This window comes from Hyaena hyaena, unplaced genomic scaffold (assembly GCF_003009895.1).
Source record: "Hyaena hyaena isolate Hyena2069 unplaced genomic scaffold, ASM300989v1 scaffold_47, whole genome shotgun sequence".
In the NCBI taxonomy this organism is placed as follows: domain Eukaryota; kingdom Metazoa; phylum Chordata; class Mammalia; order Carnivora; family Hyaenidae; genus Hyaena; species Hyaena hyaena.
In genome coordinates, this window is record NW_024080679.1 from 4409846 (window position 1) to 4418028 (window position 8183).

Consider the following 8183-nt stretch of genomic DNA (forward strand, 5'->3'; position numbering starts at 1 on the left):
CTCACGGAGGGGCTCTGACAGACACCTGCCGCAGGCAGACCAGTTGGCAATAAACTGAACTACAGACGGGGAAAGGGGAAGAGAGGAACGGGGTGGGGAGAGGAGAAGGAGGGGAGAGGAAGGGAAAGAACAGGGAGGGAAGAAGGAGCCAGTCAAGTCTCCTGACTCGGCCCCTGAATCCCTTTGCAAACCCATTATCAAAATTGATTTTAATAAATGAAAGATTTACCTGGGTCGAACCTTGTTTTTAACTGGCGGCTATTAATTAATTAACCATCACCAGCCTGGACATCATAATGGGATGATATTTTGATGCTAACACATTATTGAAAAAGACAAGCCATGTTTTTTTTTTTTTTCTAAGTAATCAATTTAATCAGCCCCAAATGAAGATTCCAACCACTGCCTATGCTCTCGGGTACTTTAATAGCTTCCTTTGCCAGGGCCCCAAATGCCCACTTTAGGACTCTGTGCCCTGATAAGCAGTTTCAGGCAAGTCAGTCAGTGTTAACTCAGTTTTTGTTTTTTTGTTTGTTTGTTTTTTTAATTACAATAGTTAACTTTAAGAAATCTCTGAAACATCTTCATAATTAATAAATGAAAAATGTTCCTGCAGCTAATCAATAAAGTTGTTAGAGAGAATTGATCGGATGGGGAACTCTTTTTGTGGGTACAATTTTTCACCTATTCAGAACAAAAGACTCCCTAGAGCTCTATCAGCATGATAGACACTTAAGAGTCTGACCCAAAAGGAAAAAAAAAAAAAATAGAAAGACGATTAATTAAAATCTCCAGGAGTAACATCCACTTGCATCCTGTGGGTGGAGAGCTGGGTCAGGTGCAGAGGTAGCTAATGTGGAGCTTGGGGAGGTTAGGGAAGCAGAGGTGCCCGGAGGCGTCCCTCACCCTGAGGCTGTGCCCCGGACTTGCTGGAGTCCTGGAAGATTAAAACAGGCTTCTGTGGTTCAAGGCTTTTTTTTTTTTTTTCTTAATTATTTAAATCCAAGCTGGTGAACATACAGTGTAATAACGGTTTCAGGAGCAGAATTTGATGATTCATCACTAACATACAACACCCAGTGCTCATCACAAGTGCCCTCTTGAATGCCCATCACCCATCTAGCCCATCTCTCTTCCCACCTCCCCTCCAGCAACCCTGAGTTTGTTCTCTGTATTTAAGAGTCTCATGGTTTGCCTCCCTCCCCATTTTTATCTTATTTTTCCTTCCCTTCCCCTCTGTTCATCTGTTTTGTTTCTTAAATTCCACATGAGAGAAACCATATGATATTTTTCTTTCTCTGACTTATTTTGCTTAGCATAATACACTGTAGTTCCATCCATGTTGTTGCAAATGGCAAGATTTCATTCTTTTTGATTGCTGAGTAATATTCCACACACACACACACACACACACACACACACACACACACACATATATGCCACATCTTCCTTATCCATTCCTTATCCATTCATCAGTCGATGGACATTTGGGTCCTTTCCATAATTTGGCTATTGTTGATAATGCAGCTATAAACATTGGGGTGCATGTACCCCTTCAAATCAGCATCTTTGTATCCTTTGGATATTCAGCTCCTCATATGTTTAAGTAATTGACTGCAGGTCACACACCTAATGAGAGGCCTCTAGGTTTTGAGGCCAGGTCTGTCTGATTCGAGGGCGTGTAGTAGCTTGGTAACCCCATTCTCACAGGTGGGGTGCAAAATGCATGAAAGTCTGCTGGAACAGAACAATATCTTGCCAATTATTTTAATGTGGAAGGTATTCAGCATGTTCAGAAGCAATGAACACTGAATGTTCTACCGGATCCCTAATCTGACAGCTCCTTAGAATTATTTGCACAGATTCTAGGGCTTGTGCACATCTACTGAATCAGGATCTGTGAGTCTGGGGCCTGGGAATCTATGTTTTTAAAACATGCCCCAGTGATGTGATCCTGGTTTACATCAGGCTGAGGTTACCACTGATTTTGCCCACTTTCCTGTCTCCAGGTCTCGTCTCCTCATCTCTGGCAGGATGCTGTGAGTGGCCTGCCTCCCACAACTGGTTCCCAGAGTTCGGAAAACTTCCCCCCACTCCCCGACTAGAGCACACATGTCCTGGCAATGTTTAGGCACTGAATGATATTGTCCCTCCCCCTGTATCTTTTGTTGGACAAGCCATAATACAGAACATTTATTGAGCACTTACTAAGTGTCAGGAGTTGTGCTAAGAATCATTTAATTGCCACAGAAATCCTGTGAGTTAGGCAACATGACTATTGCCATTTTACAGATGAGCAAACTGAGACCTTGAAAGAGAAAGTAATTGACTAAAGGTCACACGCCTAATGAGAGGCCCCCAAGTTTTGAAGCCAGCTCTGTCTGGTTCGCGGGCACGTGCTCTTCCCACCAGGAAGGGACAGGCCACTGGGAGACACAGGACAGAGGTGTGGGTTGGCAGCTCTGAACATGCAGAATTTGAATGAAAGAATTCCAGATCCATGAAGAATTCCAGATCCTCATATGATTAAGTGGATTAAAGTAATATTTTGTCCCTCTTTATACAATGTCGCATACCAGTCTTTTTCAAGTGGAAAAATGATGAAGGAGGTAGATCAGAAGGACAGCTATAATTGTCCTAAAGCATCTTAGCCAGCAAGCATACTCTTTCACTAGCATAATTGTAATCTAATTAACTGATGACTATATGGTATTCTTGGACAGCTGGGGCATGTGTTAAAAATCCAGGTACTGGGGCACCTGGGTGGCTCAGTCAGTTAAGTGTCTGACTTCGGCTCAGGTCATGATCTCATGGTTTGTGAGTTCGAGCCCTGCGTCGGGCTCTGTGCTGACAACTAGCTCGGAGCCTGGAGCCTGCCTTCAGATTCTGTGTCTTCCTCTCTCTCTGACCCTTCCCTGTTCATGCTGTCTCTATCTCTCTCTCAAAAATAAATAAAACATTTTTAAAAATGCAGGTACTCGGGGCGCCTGGGTGGCTTAGTCGGTTAAGCGTCTGACTTTTCGCTCAGGTCATGATCTCGCGGTTCGTGGGTTCGAGCCCCGCATCGGGCTCTGTGCTGACTGCCAGCTCAGAGCCTGGAGCCTATTTCAGAGTCTGTCTCCCTCTCTCTCTGACCCTCCCCTGCTCACGCTGTCTCTCTCTCTCTCTCTCTCTCTCTCTCTCTCTCCTAGAAATAAATAAAACATTAAAAAAATAATAAAAAAATGCAGGTACTCAGACCCATACTAAATGTCCTGTAACAGTCAGGTGACTTACATATTGACAAATTTCCTAAATCTGCATAATATCTGATTAAGTTTGAGAACCACTGATGTAGCACGTTCCCCATTGGCTCCAACTGCCATTCCCAAAACGATGCTGGGTGACAGTGTAATAGGGAGCGTATTGGACAAGGCACATTCTACTCATGTATTGCTGTGTAACAGCAATAGTGGCCTAAATCTTAGTGGCTTAATACCACTAAATATGTAAAAACATTTATTTATGCCACCAATCTGCAATGTGAGCAAAGCTTAGCAGGGAGGGTCCATCTCTGTAACACTGATTTGGGCTGGGGTGGGGCCGAAGGATCTGTTTCTAGGATGTTTTAAATACCTGGCTGGTGAGTTGGTACTGGGTGTTGGCTGGGAGCTCAGCTGGGGCTGTGAGCCAGGGACCTTGATTCCTTTCCACAGTGGCCTGTCCATAGGGCTGCTTGGGCTTCCTTACAGCATGGCGGCTGGATTCTAAAACTATGTGTTCCAAGAGGCAAAAGGTAGAAACTGCCGGTTCCTTTAAGTCCTGGCTTGGGAAGCTGCTATAGCATCGCTTCTGCCACATTCTATTAATGAGGCAATCATAGGGCCCAGATTCAAGAAGAGGGGGCATAAATGCCTTCTCAACAGGAAGAGGATCAATGAGTTTGGGGACCACATTTTAAAATCACCACAGTTGGGATTCCTTCCTTTAACCCACCTCTGCAATTCATTTTGTCACACTGGAGGATTCTCTTTACCTTTACAATCTTAGGTTCCTTGTGTACGAGATGAAGAGCCTGGGTGATATTCCCATCTCAAGACTACATATAACAATAGGAGAGGTGCAAGTAAGCTCCTCCATAAGATTTGTCTTTGTTCTTCATCGGTTAGTACTGTATTGAGATTCCTTCACACATTCCTGAAATCCATGTCCTTGAAGGGCTTATTTAGCTTGGCTGCAATTTTAGGTACATCTCAGAAATCTCCCTGAGTTCCTAAAGGGGCTGTGGAGATTACCTCAGCTCTTGAGGTGAAGGCCTGCTTATACTGCCATTCCTTCCCTCAGGCCTGCCCAGCATGAGGACACAACCACACAGCAGCTTGCTCAGAACCTAGGGGTCATTCTTCAGAAGAATGTGGAAAAGAAGAAGGGTTGCTTCAGTGTGACCTCAGTGTTTTCTTCAAGATCTACTCAAGAGAACATCATAAATCCCTGTGTTGGGGCGTCTGTGTGACTCAATGGGTTAAGTGTCCAACTCTTGATTTCGGTTCAGGTCATGATCTGCAGTCATAGGTTCAAGCCCCATGTCAGGCTCTGCACTGAGTGTGGAGCTTGCTTGGGATTCTCTCTCTCTCTCTCTCTCTCTCTCTCTCTATTTCCCCTCCCCTTGGTTTCTTCCCCCACCTCAAAAAAAATGTTTAAAATATCCCCTTGTTAAGGAAGGCTGGGGGGTGGAGGTATTTGGCCAATACATCTTATTTCCTCATTCCAAAAGTTGAGAAAGGTGTTGTTACTTCTGCCTCACAATGCTGAAGGGGTCAAGGGAAGTCCGGGAGGTCCCTCCATCATGCCAATACCTGCAACACAACACTAGAGACTTATACCAAGACCTCATGTAGGTGTGTGAAGGGAGGGGGAAAATGAAGCACCTCCCAAGCCACCAACAACAAGTGGATCAACTTGGACATGTGATCGCCAAATCTGCATGCCTGGTTCCAGACACAGCTATGACAGAGACCCAAACATTGTCGTTTTCACTTCTCTCCAGTGGATGTTTGCAGGACACCTCTTCAAAGAGATATGATCAGGGAAGATGGGAAGAGCAAACAATGGAGGAGGGTTGACTTTATTTACTGAGGAGTTTTTGAGTACACTGGATGGATTACAAACCAAGGAGAATTCAGACAGGCATCTCAAACAGGCAATGTTGACCAAAACATGTAGGTTTTTCATATTCCTCTTCACTTCTCATTTGAATCTATGATTGCATCATTTATAAGCTCATCTTTCTTTATATCTGTGTTCCAAAGAAATCCTAAGTAGAAATATTCTTCTTAATAGATTTTATTTGTGATGTGCAATGATAAATGCTTGTTTAAAGGACAATTGAGATAAATTATATTTCTAATCATCTGGATTGTCAACGTATAATATATTCTTCCCTGCTTTTATCTGTAAAAAAAAAAATCCGGTTAATCTCTGATATCATTTTTCAGTTCTAAAATTCCTTGATCCTGGGACTCCTAGGTGGCTTAGTTGGTTAACGTCCGACTTTAACTCGGGTCATGACCTCATGGTTCATGGGTTCGCACCCTGCGTCAGCGCAGAGCCTGCTTGGGATTCTCTCTCTCCCCCTCTCTCTGCCCCTCCCCATCTTGTGCTCACTCACTCTCTCTCAAAATAAATAAATAAAATTTTAAAAGTAATAAAATAAAATAAAATTCCTTGATCCCAGAAACTTTTTAAAACTCTAAGTTCAATAAGCCAAAGAGGCCCTATTCCTGGGTTTGAGAATGTTCTGTTACTATTACGGCCATATAGTGATCATTTTAAGCACAGAACTGCAACCTTTCTAACAGTAATAAAAACAGATAAGGGGGTCCTAAACATTTTGGGGGACACTCTATTGCACTTTCAATGAAAACTAGAAGTTCTATTTGTCAGAACTTTTTCAGATAGCTTCATTTAACAGACACCTCACTCACCCTGGTTTAAATAAAAAGAAAATGTGGGACTGAGGGAAAAACTCAGTGGTTACATGACAGAAAAGTTCAAGAAATGAATCCTCAAGGACAGAGAGATCCAGGGTCTCTAGTGAAGTTGTCAGACTGTCGTCACTCTCGTGGCTGTGTTGTCCTCTGTGTTGACTTTATTCTCATCGGCCTTTCTCTAAATGGTGGCAGAGAGAGCCACCAGCAAAGACAGCCATCTATATCAGCAAGACAACTTTAGCTGAAAGAATTCTATGGGAAGTTGCAGGACATGACTAGGGCCACATGCCCAATCCTAAACAACCACTTTGGTTGACTGACTGGGGCTGAATCACATGACTGGAAGGGGTGTCATCCCCATTCTCAACCGCTCAGACTGAGCGAGTAGGAGAGAAATTATGGTGTTATTACCAAAGGAGAAAAAGAAAATGCTGGGCAGCCAAAAAATAAACCATTTGCCTAATAAAAAGGCACATATCTTGTGTTAGTTTCCTAGGGCCATGGTAACAAATTCCCACAGACATCGTGGCGTAAAACAGCACAAATTTATTCTTTTTTTTTTTTTTTAATTTTTTTTTTAAATGTTTTTATTTATTTCTAGGAGAGAGAGAGACAGCATGAGCAGGGGAGGGTCAGAGAGAGAGGGAGTCACAGAATGAAACAGGCTCCAGGCTCTGAGCTGGCAGTCAGCACAGAGCCCGATGCGGGGCCCGAACCCACGAACCGCGAGATCATGACCTAAGCGAAAGTCGGACGCTTAACCGACTAAGCCACCCAGGCGCCCCACAAATTTATTCTTTTATAGTTCTGGAGGCCAGAAGTCTAAAATCGAGGGAATGGCAGGGCTATGCTCCCTCCAGGGGCTCCAAGGGAGAAAGAATCCTACTACCCTTCTTCCAGCTTTGGGTGGTTCCTGGCATTCCCTGCCCTGGGACAGCCTTTCTGCAGTCTTTACCTCCCTCCATCTTCTCATGGCTTCTTCTGTGTGTCTCTGTGTTTCTCCTTCTGTGTGTCTTCTGTGGGTCTCCTTTCCTCTTCCTTTAAATACACCAGTCATTGGATTTGGGGCCCATCCTAAATCCAGTATGATCTTATCGCAAGATCCTTAACAAATCACATCTGCAAAGACCCTATTCTCAAAGAAGATCACATTCTGAAGTTCTGAGTGGACATGAATGGGAGAATACTACGGCCCCATTCCATACCTCATAAACACACACATAAAATTTGGCATACATTTTCAGGAGGTTCATGAACTCACTCAGTTCCATCCATGGATCATTGAAAAGGAATATGGACCACAGATTAAGATGCTTGGGTTTCTCAACTTTGCCATATTGACTTTCTGGGCCAGGTAATTCTTTGTCATGGGAGCTGTCTTATACATTGTAGGATGTTTAGAAGCATCCTTGGCCTCTACCCACTAGATTGCAGTAGCTCCCCCTCAGTCATGATAATCAGAATATCTTCAGACATTGACAAGTGTTCCCTGGGGGGAAAAATCATCCCTGGTTAAGAACCATTGGCTTATACAATGGTTTATGTGCTAACAGGACAGAAAGAGCCATTTTGGTGACCTAACAATCCTGGATACATATGCCAGAGATGTCATAAAGGGCAACATGTATAGGAATGCCCAACACAGTATCATTTGTGGCAACTGGTAAGGAGGACTCACTCTAGGTGCCCATCACTGTGCAGAATGAATAAGGGAAGTATAGTTTAAAGTAGGCTTTTATCCCACATACTCCTTTATTTTCATACCCAACAGTCCCCTAAACCATGAACCATATCACTCGACCAGACTTCAAAATGCCTCAAAGTTTCCATTTGATATTTTGAAGTATATGCTCCTTAGTCATCTCTGCTCAGCCCTTCCCTCAAGGCTCACACCCTCCTATTGTTCACAGTGTCTTTTTCAAGGAAGAGATTGTGTTCAATCCATCTTTTTTTGCCTCCAGAACTTGCTTGATGCTTTGTACTCAAACATCATTCAATACAGGCTACATTTATTAAATATGTAATACTATTACCTGGAATTTATTTGTTAACTCTACATAAGATGCATTGAAATTGCTTGAGATAAAAATAAATGTTTGATTCTTAAGCAAATAATCTATTTTTAGAAAGTAAATATAATTTAACTTGTTTGCCCTACATAAATAGGAAATCTGATTATTCTTTGATCTTACTTTTCCTTTTTAAAATTTAATT

General features: G+C 43.0%; 1 long non-coding RNA gene across 1 annotated transcript; it reads right to left on the minus strand.

Annotated features, from left to right (window-relative positions):
• Window positions 1-5088: 5088 nt before the first annotated feature.
• On the minus strand, window positions 5089-7466 carry LOC120230754. Its single transcript, XR_005528153.1, has 2 exons — window positions 7231-7466; window positions 5089-5430 (listed from the first exon to the last, which is right to left on the minus strand). It is a non-coding gene; the product is annotated as an uncharacterized LOC120230754 (long non-coding RNA).
• Between the last annotated feature and the right edge of the window lie 717 nt (window positions 7467-8183).